This window comes from Lutra lutra, chromosome 2 (genome assembly GCF_902655055.1).
Source record: "Lutra lutra chromosome 2, mLutLut1.2, whole genome shotgun sequence".
Taxonomy (NCBI): domain Eukaryota; kingdom Metazoa; phylum Chordata; class Mammalia; order Carnivora; family Mustelidae; genus Lutra; species Lutra lutra.
This window is the reverse complement of record NC_062279.1, coordinates 173,040,456-173,054,288: the sequence shown is the minus strand read 5'-3', so window position 1 is coordinate 173,054,288 and position 13,833 is coordinate 173,040,456.

The following is a 13,833-nucleotide window of genomic DNA, read 5'->3' as shown; positions in this document are numbered from 1 at the left end:
CTTGAAGTCCGGAATTGTGATGCCACCAACTTTGGCTTTCTTTTTCAATATTCCTTTGGCTATTCGAGGTCTTTTCTGGTTCTATATAAATTTTAGGATTATTTGTTCCATTTCTTTGAAAAAAAATGGATGGGATTTTGATAGGGATTGCATTAAATGTGTAGATTGTTTTAGGTAGCATAGACATTTTCACAATATTTGTTCTTCCAATCCATGAGCATGGAACATTTTTCCATTTCTTTATGTCTTCCTCAATTGAAGAAATGTAAAATTTTGAAGTCACTTGTTTTGCATGCTGTGGCTTTTCCATGTCTCTGTGTTTGAACCAGTTTCCTTATTACCTTCTGCAGTTGGGCCTGGGGTGCTATTCTTTGCTTCAGCATCACCCCCCTCAACACTGCCAGCCCACAAACCTATCTTCTAAGTCACACTTATTAGGTTCCTAATGCATAACAAGAATGAAGCCAGACTGAAGACAGTTTCTAGACCTGGAGATCGCTATCAAAATGCTTTTAATGCCACCAACCTTTCAATTACCTGTTGAAACAGAAAAGGAGTCAAACAGTGATTTGCTTGGTGCCTTGAATTTTATTCAACTATTTGCCAACTTTAAATATTTGTACTTTTTCAAAAGTAATTTTTCTCTAGCAATGAAATAGTTTATGCTTACTGAAAAAAATACAGAAAAATGAAAGTTATCATAAGGTAATCACTGAGAAATTACCATGTTGAGTACCTTTTGCTATCATATTATATTGTTGGTTTTTTTTTTTCAACTAATATCATTAGCATTTTCTCATGTCATTAAATGGTCTCCAAAAACATGATTTTAATGACTGTAAACTGTTAACTATTCTCTTCTTATGGACATCTACATTAAATTTTGCAACAGTGTGATGGGAGTCTTGTTCATTAGCCATCAGCTACCGATCTACATTTTATTTTATTTTGTTTTTTTTTTAAAGATTTTATTTATTTATTTGACAGACAGAGATCACAAGTAGGCAGAGAGGCAGGCAGAGAGAGAGAGAGGAGGAAGCAGGCTCCCTGCAGAGCAGAGAGACCAATGTGGGGCTCGATCCCAGAACCCTGGGATCATGACCTGAGCTGAAGGCAGAGGCTTTAACCCACTGAGCCACCCAGGCGCCCCCCGATCTACATTTTAAAGAATACATTTCTAGTAGTAACTTTAAAGATTCTTAGTGAATAAAGGAAAACCATTTTATCCAGGCTTGAGCTATAATCTTACTTGAGTCCCACCTGATTCCACTCCTTCAGTGTTGATTGAACCAAGATTGGCCATCAGCATCCTCTTACTTTCTCCCATTTCAAATATTCTTTTTGCCTCCTGCCACTTTTTTCTTCATCAAGATGACTTCTCATCTTCCAACTCCCTATTGACTTGGAAATTAGTACCAGTCATTGCATTCACTGCATTCCTTACTTGTTCATCAACACCTGTCTTCTCCTCAATACTGGAAACTTTCTGAGGTTGGGTAGCATGGGTTGTGTTGTCCTCTTCATTGTTATACCTGCAGTGTCTGACAGACAGCTAATCTTTATCTAATATCTATATATATCTCTGTAGATATATATAAGGTGCTTCCTAAATATTTGATGAGTGCATTAGTGAATTAAATCTCCACAACCTCCATGGGACCATCGTGTGTTCATCTCCGTTGAAGGTCAAGGAAGTAAGGCTCAGAGACAATAGAATGAGCTTATTCTGGGTTCCATGGCAAAGAGCTGGGGGAAGTGCGATTTGAACCCAGATCTCTGACTTCAAGTCTGATGTTCTTTTCATTACGGAAGAGCTGCCCTCTCATTTTCTGCTCTAGACTGGCATTGACGTCCATCTCTATCTCCCCAGCCCAAGACACACGATCAGTGGCAGTATTTCCAGTGAGAGCAGGTCTGTGACAAAAACAGCTATGGCCACCGAGGATGGAAATGCAAGCACGGGGCTACCTCTAGAGCTGAACACTCTCATCGGAGTGAATTAGGGGCTCTCTCCAATCTGAGAAAACAGTGCCACAGACTGCAGCTCACTCTCTTTATTTATTTTTTTTTAAAGATTTTATTTATTTGACAGAGATCACAAGTAGGGAGAGAGGCAGGCAGAGAGAGAGGGGGAAGCAGGCTCCCCGCTGAGCAGAGAGCCCGATGCGGGGCTCGATCCCAGGACCCTGAGATCATGACCTGAGCTGAAGGCAGAGGCTTAACCCACTGAGCCACCCAGGCATCTCACTTGATCTTTTTGTAACAGATACAGCAGCTCCACGGAACCGTCTTCAGAAAAATCCGTGTGGAGTACCGTGGAGCTCTAGTGATTCTCACTGTCCTGCTTCTGTCCCGGGGATGCTGCTGTATGTAGTTCACCAAATTGTGCTGCTCTTTGTTTAACAAATATTTCACCAAATGAGAATGAGAATGGATTTTACATAGACCCCCTTCTGGCCATCTCCTTTCTCCCATGCAGGAAGTGAGGTTCAGAGAAGACTTGCTCAAGCCACACAGCACCACCAAAGTGAGAAGAGGGCGATTCTGCTCCTCTGTGTGGTGCTGTCCACTTCACCGACGATCTCCAGACCCTGGGCTCAGAGGGCCCTCCTAGGACGCAGCTCCAGAAGGCCAGCTCATGAGAATGCTCTCTGTCCAGCGAGCTCTGCATTACAAGGACCACAATGTATCATCGTTATTTGTTCATTGGCTTGTTTTGTACCTGTCTCCCTCATTATTATATTAACAATCTTATGATGTTATAATGTGTTAGCTCTGCAGGGTGGGGGAGCATGGCGGTCTGGTGACAGTTCTTCCTTTCCCACCTGGCAGACTCCTACCAATCCTTCAAAATTCCGCTCAGTCATGTCCCTGTCCGGGAAGCCTGCACTGATCTCACCAGCCAGAGCAAAGACTGACTCTTTGCTCCTTCAACAGTAAATTCTATTTGATGAGTGCATGAGCCTTACCTGATTTTTTTTTTAAATTCTAAAAAAACTATTCATAATAGATGTTTTCATTTGCTAAGGCTGCTGTAGCAACGTACCACAGACTTGGTGGCTTAAAACAACAGAAATTTATTCTCTCATTGTTCTGGAAGCACGAAGTGTGATATCAAGAGAGCTTTTCTTGCTTCCTCCAGGTTCTGGTAATCCCAGACTCGCCCTGGTTTGTAGCAGCATGAGTCTGCCCTCTGCCACCATCTTCACAGGGTTGTGTTCCTCCTGCGTCTGTCCCTCTCCTGCCCCTCTACTAGGACACAGGTCATAAGCATGAAGGTCTCACTCTGTTCTTGTGTGACCTCCTCTTAACCAATTATGCCTGCTACAACTCGAATTCCAAATAAGGTCACATTCAGAGATGGCAGGAGTTGAACAGATCTTTTTGAGGAACACAATTCAACCCTTAACAATATATACCCCCCAAATGTACACTTAGGTGCACAATTCTAACTCAAAGTGAACTGAGTCGTGTAACCCCTACTCAGATGGAGAAACAGATTGGTACCCCAAAGTCCTCTCATGCTTGCTTCCAGGTCCTCGTCCCCTTCAGCACCAGTAACCACTATCCTGCCTGATAGAATGGATTAGATTTTTCTTTTAGTCATAATTCACGTACCAGAAAATATCTCTTTTAAAATGAAAATCTCAGTAGTTTTTAGTATACCCACAAAGTTGTGCAACCACCACTGTTATCTAATTCCAGAACATTTTCCATCGCCTATGAAAGAAACCCCATGCCCATTAGCAGTCAGTCCCATCACCCCTCTGGTTTCCCTGGCCCTGAGGAACCACTAAACTACTTTCTCTCCTTATTGAATTGCCTCTTGGCAAATAATTCCAAATAAATGGAAAAAAAATTCCAAATAAATGGAATTATAAAATAGGTCTTCCATTTTCATCCCTGTCATAGCATGCATTGATGTTTCCTTTCTTTTTATGATTGGGAAAATTCTGTTGTATGCATATAGCACATTTTGTTGATCTGTTCTCCAGTTGGTGGGATCTGGGTCCTTTCCATTTTTTAGCTCTTAGAATAATGGTTCTATGAACATTCTTGTATATGTTTTTGTGCCGATATATGTTTTCAATTCTCTTGGGTATGGGCTTATATATTTTTGTACCCTCACCATCCAGCACATTTCAAAGCTTGAGGTAGATATCAGCTGACTGATTGCAAGTTAAAAGCAACCCTAGCCTCTGAAAAGTCTAGCCTCTCCTACATTAGGGAGTAACTTGGACACTTGAGAGAATTGTAGCTCTCCTGTGTTTGGGGAATGTTGTCTCTTCATATTCATTCTTCCAGGTAGTCAGTAATCATGTGCTTTTCCACATCGTTGTTGGTGTAGGAAGTAGCACGCTACTCACGCGCTTGGAAAAAATGTCATCTGAGGTCACCATGAAAGGGCATGGGCTTACAATAACAAAGTGATATATTTTGGAAACTGTTAATTTTTTTTGGGGGGGGGGAACCCAGCAGGAAAAAAAGCATATACCTCTCATCCTTCCCTGATGAGAACATCAAAGAAGGACAGTGTTGGTGAGATCCCCTGGGCTCTGCTTTGTACCTCCGACAATAGTGATGGAGACACAGTTAAAGAGGCATGCTTCCAATTCTCTCTACCTCTTTACTTTTTATTTTTATTTATTATTTATTTATTTATTCTTAAATAAATAAATTTAACAGACAGAGATCACAAGTAGGCAGAGAGGCAGGCAGGGGTGGGGTGGGAAAGCAGGCTCCCCGCTGAGCAGAGAACCTGATGTGGGGCTGGATCCCAGAACATGACCTGAGCCGAAGGCAGAGGTTGTAACTGACTGAGCCACCCAGGCGACCCTGCCTCTTTACTTTTTACAAAGTTTCAAAAGAGTGGATCCCAGATAGATACAGATAATAGATTCTTTTGGGATGGATATATAGCAGATAAGATATAAAGAATAATAAAATGGGGGCTCCTGGGTCACTCAGCCAGTTAAGTGTCTGACTCCTGATTTCAGCTCAGGTCATGATCTTGGGGTCCTGAGATCAAGTCCCATATTGGGCTCCATGCTGTGTGTGAAACCTGCTTGAGATTCTCTCTCCCTCTGCCCCTCACCCCACCCCTACTCGCGTGAGTGTACACACACTCTCTAAAAGAAAAAAAAAAATTAAAACAAATACATGTGTATCTATTGACCTAGTTTAAGAAATAAAGTATCTATCAAACTTGTTGAAGTCTATCTTCTCCCAGTGAACCCGCCTTACTGGATTTTGTGATAATTTGTGTTACAATTTTACTACATTTGTGGGTATCTCTAAACAATATATTTAGTTTTGTATCTATCTGAATTTTATGAAATAGTATTCTATTGTTTATAATCTTCTGCTATGTTTTTTTTTCACTCAATATTATGTCTGTGAGATTAATCCATATTGATACATTTTGTTTTCATTTCTTCCCCTTTACTGCTCCATTTTATCTAAATACTACAAATTATTTCTCCTTTATGATGTTAGATACTTGGATTGTTTGCATTTTTGGCTATTACAAACAATATTGCTGTGAACATTCTTTTTTTTTTTTTTTTTTTTTTACTATTTTATTTATTTGACAGAGAGAAATCACAACTAGGCAGAGAGGCAGGCAGAGAGATAGGAGGAAGCAGGCTCCCCGAGGAGCAGAGAGCCCAATGCGGGGCTTGATCCCAGGACCCTGGGATCACCCTGAGCTGAAGGCAGAGGCTTTAACCCATTGAGCCACCTAGGCACCCCTGCTGTGAACATTCTTATGCAGCTCTCTGGAATATGCATTTTTATAAGGTACAGATATATTGGGGCACCTGGATGGCTCAGTCAGTTAAGATTCTGCCTTTGGCTCAGGTCATTATCCCAGGGTCCTGGGATCGAGCCCCGCATCAGGCTTCCTGCTGGGCGAGAAGCCTGCTTCTCCCTCTGCCACTCCCCTTGCTGTGTTCCCTCTCTCACTCTCTCTCTGTGTCAAATAAATAAATAAATAAAATCTTAAAAAAAAAAAAAGGTACAGATACCTACACTCAAGAATGAAATGGCTGGGCCATGAGGTGCTTTCATATTTATAAGACAACTGTCCATTATTTTCCAAAGGGGTCAGCTTTTATCAGCTTTTACCACTAGTGTGTTAGGAGTTCCCTTTGCTTTCCATTCTCACTAACTCTTGGCATTGTCAGACTTCTTAATTTGGCCAGTATCATGGGTGTAAAATAGTACCAGTATTAGCTGGTCATCGGTGCATACTGACTTCCAGAAAACTGAGTGTCTTGAAACAACATCCATTCATTGTTTCTCACTTGTCAAGTTTAGGCAGGATGGTTCTGCTGACCTGGGCTAGCTCTGCTGACCTCACTGGGCTTGCTCATGGCCTGCAGACAGCTGGCAAGTGACCAGTGGGTTGGACGCTCTAGGATGGGCTCGTGATTTAGCTCTGTTCCACAGGTCTCTCTCATCACTGGGTAGGACAGTCCAGGTTTGCTTTCATAGCTCAGACAGAAGAGTAAGAGAAAGAGCAGGAATAGACAAGAGCTTGAACAAGCTGTTTATAGTAAGTTTATCATTGTCAGATCGGACACGGTCAAGTCCAGGACCTGTGAGGGAGAGAATTACCAAAGAGTGCGTACACAGGGAGGCATGAGAACTTGGGGCGGTGGGTACACTCCATTCTCTTCAATGATTTGAATTTATATTTCCTTGATTAGTATTGAAGTTAAATATCTTTCAAAAGTTTGTTGGTCACTTGTGTTTCCTCTTCTGAAATGCTTCTTCATGTCTTTTGTCAGTTTCATACCAAGCTTTTATTTTTTTTATTCATCCAGAAGACATTATGATGATGATGATGATGATGAACCCAAATGTTAACCCTTTGTCAGGTATGTGTGTGTTTCAAATATCCCCTGTAGAAAGAGAACTGAAGGAATCAATCCCATTTACAATCGCACCAAAAACCAAAGATACCTAGGGATAAACCTAACCAAGGAGGTAAAGAATCTGTCCTCTAAGAATACGTGAAAGAAATTGAGGAAGACACAAAGAAATGGAAAAACATTCCATGCTCATGGATTAAAAGAACAAATACTGTGAAAATGTCTTGAAAGTGGGTCATTCTCCAGTCAGCCCTTCAGATGAGTCCCCATCCTTGGCCAAGACTTCGATTACAGCCTCATGAAAGGTCCTGAAACAGGATCCAGTCATACCTGGATTGCAGACCCACAGAAACCATGAGATAATACATGTGTGTTGTTTTAAGGCACTAGGTTTGTGATACTTTTGTTATAGAGCAATGGGTATCTAATACACTTGCCAAAGAACCTCAGTGGGCCCTGTCCTAATCCACAAAATAGGTTCTCGCTATGTTGAACCTCAAATTGTAGCTTCAAGTGTAGATACTTGTTACTCAAAATGTTGCTTATGGCCACATTGCCAATCTCTGAGATTTTTAGAGATGCAAAAGCCCAGGTACCATCCCAGAGCTACTAAATCAGGGTCTGCATTTTAAGAAGATCCCATGGTGTTTTATATATTCGTATTAAAGTTTGAGAAATGTGGGGATCCGTTTCTCCCAAAGAGGCTCCCTCTGTAATTTTCTACCACTTTTGTAATTGTGAGTCCTGCATACCATGGGGGTTAGAGGGCACCTTTGTTCAGGACACAAAAGTCCAGTCACACCCTTATCCTGGGTCAATGGAGCAGACTCAGGTTACCCCTTCCATGCCCCATAATAGAGAACATGTGTTTCAAAGAATTTATTCCTTTAATACCCAGGTGGAGAATGTGCTGGTATCATTTTAAAAAGTCTACTTCTCTAGTCAATAAAACACTGTTGGTATCCTCACTGTTTGCAGTCTGTTGGAAAGAGGGGGAGGCATCCCATAGATCAGAAAGTAGCAGAGTACAGTTGCTCAGTCTGGGGACAGAATGGCAACCAATGACAAGGATGGTTAACAGTACTATTTCCAGAGGAATCAGGACATGAAATGACACATGTTCTCCTACATGTGGAGAACATGTAGGACATTGGAAGGTGACAGATGTTGAAGAAAGAGCAGATAGGAATATTTATGGGGCCTTTGGTGAATTTGAAAGTAGACCCATTTGGCAGGAACATGGACTTCAGGTAAAGGAATAATGAGAGATTAAGGCAATAGAGGTCAACATTGTGGAGAGAGAGAGAAAAAGAGAGTAAAAAGAAGATCGACTACAGCAGGTACAGGTTGTTGTTTCAATTAAGGCATCAAGATATACCAAATACCACATTCCAAAGGGAGGTGTGGGTTGCCTATTTATCAATGAGGTGGTCGAAAACAGTGACGTGACTGAGTTCCTCACCCATATGGGAGGTGTAAAAAGTTTGGGAATAATTGAAGAGGAGAAGAGAAGAATTTAAGAAAGTGGCTGGTGTGCTGGGGCTTTAAGCTCTCATCACCATCACGTAGGAGGAAAGGGAAGGGGTTCTTTCTTTACTTCAAGGCGAGGGGGCTCTCGGGCAACACCACTCAGCTTAATGTGTGTCCTCTTTCTGGTGCCTGTCTTCTACCTGCAAAGTCTAAGTGGTGAGGAGAGACTCGATCAGCTACTTTGACAGCAGAGCAAAGAAATGGCTTCACTTGGGGAAGGAGTGGCTGTGATTTCCATAGTTTTTCAAAGCAACGACTATGTCCCTGAGGGGCAGGGCTGGGAAGGTCCTGTCTACAAGGGTGGTCTGCAGGGGCCAGTAGCCCTCAGGGAAAAGAAGCCTGGAGCCCGAGGAATAAGTGAAGAGATAATCAGAGTAGATGTTCTCTTCGATGAGAATTGGGGCAGGTAGGTTCCCAGAGGTGGGAGGCAGCGCGGGAGGAGATGTCTCCAAAGAACCAATGAAAATTCACACGAGAGAAAAGTCTGCTTTAACCACCTTCCATTCCTATTTGGCTCTGATGAAAATACGCAACTAGAACTCCCGTGCCCTTTCTCGTCTCCTTCACAGCCCAAGTCTGCGAAGCTAAGAAAGTGGCCAACAGGAGAGGGAATGACTGGAAGAAGGACCTGGTGGGGAAGGAGGGGCCAAGATTGGGTCCCCAGGGTACAGACTTAGGTGGGGATTTGTACCCACAGTGGTGTGTGTGTGTTTGTGTAAGTGTGTGTGTGTGTGTGTGTGTGTGTGATCAGGATTTGGCAGAGGACTGCGCTGAATTGGGATGCGGTTGCTATAGAGGCTCCAACTTTTCCACAGCAGAGTTCTACAATGGGTGGCTCTTCTGAATTTGTCCCTTTTGGAAGGAGGGTGCTCCCCCATTCCCATTAACCGGTTTCTGGACAAAGGATGCCCCTGGGAAGGAGGTAGCTCTCTTTTGCTGAGGCCAACTTCCAGAGATCCACTCAGGTGAAAACCTTCGGGGCCAATGCTCCAGCAGGCAAGGGACAATTAAGGATTAAGGCACGCCCGTGGACGGTCAGTTTCTGCTTCGGTAAACGGACGACACAACCTTCCCAGGGCAAGCATCCTGCCTACAGGGGCACGAGCATAGGAGAGAGAAGAGTTCTTAATCATTACAGAGGACTACAGAGGACTGGACTTCTCATTAGTGTCCAGAGCAGCTTTTATTACCTTAAAAGTACCAGGACAATCATGAGGCCGGCTCTAACTTTCATCCATGGGTGAGGACAGAAGTATCCCCACACAATAAATGTATAGAAATGTATCTTTATCTAACCAGCTAAATAAATGTACATCCCCCAAACCTTGGTTATAACCGCAGCAGTTTCTAGAGAAGCAGCATCAGGGAAGACACATTTTACGTAAGAAAATTCCATGGGGGAGGGCGGTGATGCAAAGGCAACCCCTAGAACAGGGGTTCCATACCTTTTTGGTGTGTGCTTTTGTGTCTGATCCCTTTGGAAGGATGGTGTAGCCTGTGGAATCTCTTTTCCAAATCGTGTTTTCAAATACATGAAAAGAATTACATAGCACTACAAAGAATCCAGTTACGTTGAAATATTATGGAAAAAAATTTTTAAAAATTATGGTCAAGTGATACATGCCACTTCACATTTTAAATAATAAGATCTTATTTTAAATCTTGGAAATGTTAAACCTCAAAGTGATTTCAAAATAATAATGTGTATAAGCCACATTTTGAGATATCTGCCCAAGTATAATAAATAGGAAAATACCTGTGATTTCTATTGATGCCAGTGTTGGAAGTACTGTGGTTTGTTGCCTCCACTCATAATCAGAGGCAATGCTAAATGTCACTTCAAGATTATTGAAAATAATGAGTACTTTTTGGATGAATTTTTAAAAAAATATCTTATTTATTTATTTGACAGAGAGAGAGCATGAGAGAGAAGGTCAGAGGGAGAAGCAGACTCCCGGTGGAGCTGGGAGCCCGATGTGGGACTCGATCCTGGGACTCCGGGATCATGACCTGAGCCGAAGGCAGTTGCTTAACCAACTGAGCCACCCAGGTGCTCTTGGATGAATAATTTAAGATGAATTGAATGAATAATTGCAAGGTTAATACAGATGTACTATTTTTCCCCACCCAAATCCACAAACTGGTAATTTCCATTTACAGACCCCTTAGGGGCCCAAGGATTCCATTGAGAGCCCTTGCAATCTGGAATAAGTTCAGCTAATCCTCTGCATCATCAAGTAATGAGAATTTTGAGGATCTTGTTGTGGGGAAGCCAGCTGGCACTGGAGCGTCTGGAAGGCTTTGGGATTCTAGAAGAGTAGAGGTCAGGGCTCTTTGCTCTAATCCTGAAATCAATGAGGTGAGTAGAGACCCAAGGAGTGTGGTGTACTTCCACTAAGGAATCTTCCACAGCCATGATGGCTGTGAGAATTATAAGAACTGCCTCCTTTCCTGTTCTGTCTGTGCTGGACCCACGATGATATCGGCCAAACTTTCAGGAAAAGTCTGTTACACACAGCACCTTTGTATTAGTGTGTTGTGTGTGGGGAGAGGGGAAGGGTAGGCAGCACACGTGTTTGGGGAGGGGGCAAGGAAGAGAATTGCAGCCATTTCTAGAGGTCAGAGTGGCCATCCTAGTATTGTACTCAGAGAACAGTTAGGAGCCAGCTGACCATCAACAAGCAGCAGGCAGTGGGGATGGAGTCAGAGAGGCCAAGAGACCAACCTTCTTCAACCTGAGTATGTGAGAAGTGAGTGAGCCTGGACCACAGAGTCAGGAAGCTGGATTCTGCCTGCATGGAAGGGAATTACCCAGAGGTAGACCATTAGGTTACATCAGGCTAAAGGCTTTAATGTGACCCCATAGGCAGCAAAGGGCTGGCTCCCGGAGGGGCGTCGAGCTGAGAGAGGAGTGTCGTCTATAATCAGGCTTTTGGAGAGAGCACTCAGGCAGTGGGATGGTAAGCGGGAGGGCGGCCCAGGGTAGACCCAGACTCTGTTTCAGAGGCAACGGCATGACTCAGAACCACCAGGGAGACAGAAGGAATAGGAGCACCCTTAGAATTGTGCCTTTAGGGACAAGAGATTGTTGACATAGCTTGCCTCTCCAAAGTCAAACAGGAAGTTCCTTCAGCAAGAAAACTCATGTGATTGCCTTGAAGCAGATGAAACTGGCTTACCCCAGTCCTCCATCTTGGTGTGTGATTACAGCAGAAAAGGTGGATTAGAAGGTCTGCATTCAAAGTTCTTCACTAGGTCTCACGGTGGGATGTGGAGCGGGGAGGGATGTTCATTGCACTCAGCTCCCTTTTGGCCAAGCGTGTTTCTGGTGAAAGAGCTATGCCTGAATGCTGACTGACACCCAGGGCAGAATCTTAAAGCTTTATTTTGTCCCTACCACACATGAACTTGTACTTGTACTGCTGTTTCTCCACGGTATGGAAATACTTACGGAGGCAAGGTTCCCCAGGGCTCCTGGAGGCTCAGAAGGACAGAGAATCTTAATAACATGACCCTTCGGAGTAAACGCAGGGGGCAGGAGTGTAAGAGGCTTTTCAGTCACTTAGGGACTCCAGCCCAGTTCTATATGGTATAATAGTCTCATGTGATCACGGAACACTTGAATTGTGGTTTGACCAAACTGAGTTGTGCTATAAATGGAAAATACCCACCAAATTTTGAAGGTAGAGCACAATAAAAAGAACATTAAACATCTCATTCGTAATTTCAAAATTTTGATTATATGTAGAAATGATAATATTTTGGATACATTCGGTTCAATGAAATGCACTATTAGAATTAATTTTACCTGTTCTTATTCTCTACTTTATTTTATTTTATTTATTTATTTGACAGACAGAGATCATAAGGCAGGCAGAGAGAGAGGGAAGCAGGCTCCCTGCTTAGCAGAGAGCCTGATGTGGGGCTCGATCCCAGGACCCTGGGATCATGACCTGAGCCGAAGGCAGAGGCTTTAGCCCACTGAGCCACCCAGGTGCCCCTCTTTTTTTTTTTTTTTCTAAATTAAAGATTTATTTATTTATTTGAGAGGTAGCACATGTGCATTTGTGCCTATGTGAGCGGCGGGCGGGGGGATGGCAGAAGGAGGGAGAGAATCATCCCCAAGTGGACTCCCTGCTGGGCACACAGTCTGACTCTGGGCTCAATTCCAGGACACTGAGGACATGACCTGAGCAGAAATCAGGAGTATGTTGCCCAACTGACTGAGCCACCCACATGTCCCAGTTCTTACTATTTTTTTTTTAACATGGCTGCTAAAAAATTCAAAGAGACATGCGTGACTTGCATTATATTTCTAAGGAGAAATAACTTGTAGTTATTTCACATGGTTAGAAATAACCACAGAGTTAACTCATATAACCCGTATAACTGTATCTGGTTAAGCTATGCAACCACTATGTAACATTCTGTAATCTTTGTCATGTCCTCCTATTCCTCTTTTTCCTATTTTCTTTCTGATTCTCTATAGCTGGTTCAGGAAAACCTTTAACATCAAAGTGCACATGCTAATTTCCTGGGCATGATGGAGGAGGGGAGCTGTATGGGGCCTGGAGGTCCACACTGAGCCCAGGAGGGACTGAGAAGACCACCCCCCATAGAGGGATAGAAGGACAGAGTTCTTAGCCTCCTGGCCAAGCAGATCAACTTTTTGGCTGGGCCGAAAGGAAGGAAAAAGGAGCATCTGTGTTACTGACCTGGATCTTGGCAACAGAATGGCCCATATGGGATTCTCAGAGTTCCAGAGAAATTGGCAGCATCTCCATGCCACGAAAGGGTCCTCCCATCCTGTGGTTCTCCCGTTCCCTCCATCCCACCACCCTGATTCATGCACCTTATGCTCCACCGGACCCCTCAGGTTCTCTTTGCCCAACCAGCCTACACTGAGGCTTGCTGCCTGAACCCATTATCCTTCAAAACTGCTAAATGACTTGAAAAGCCTCTCAGATGTCAGGCTCTTTCCTGGCGAACCCCTGAACCTGGATCCATCTCCTAAGCTGCCTTCTTAATTCCTACCCCTGGGCTGCCAGGCGCAGCGACAGAGCATCATTGGATTGAGCAGATTGGCCCATGAAAAATTCCTGGGCTCCAGCTCCAGCCGTGTGTACCCTCAGCGATACGCAGCATCACAGGCACCACCCACTGCTCCCTCCAGCAACCATGCAAACCTTCATTGCTCTCAGAATCTCCAAGAATTCGCAAAAAGTGCCCCTCCTCCCAGTTAGTTTGTTTTGATGTTGTACAGTCTGGCGAGTTCTGTCCTCAGGAGAGGAGGATGTGGCATTTCCAGGGTCGCAGGGGTCAGCATACCTGGGCCCAAGCCCTTCAAACCTGACCACACCCCTCTGCCCCAGGCCCCGATACTCCCGACTTTGGTTCTTCACAGTGGCAGTAGCTACCCCTCCTCCCC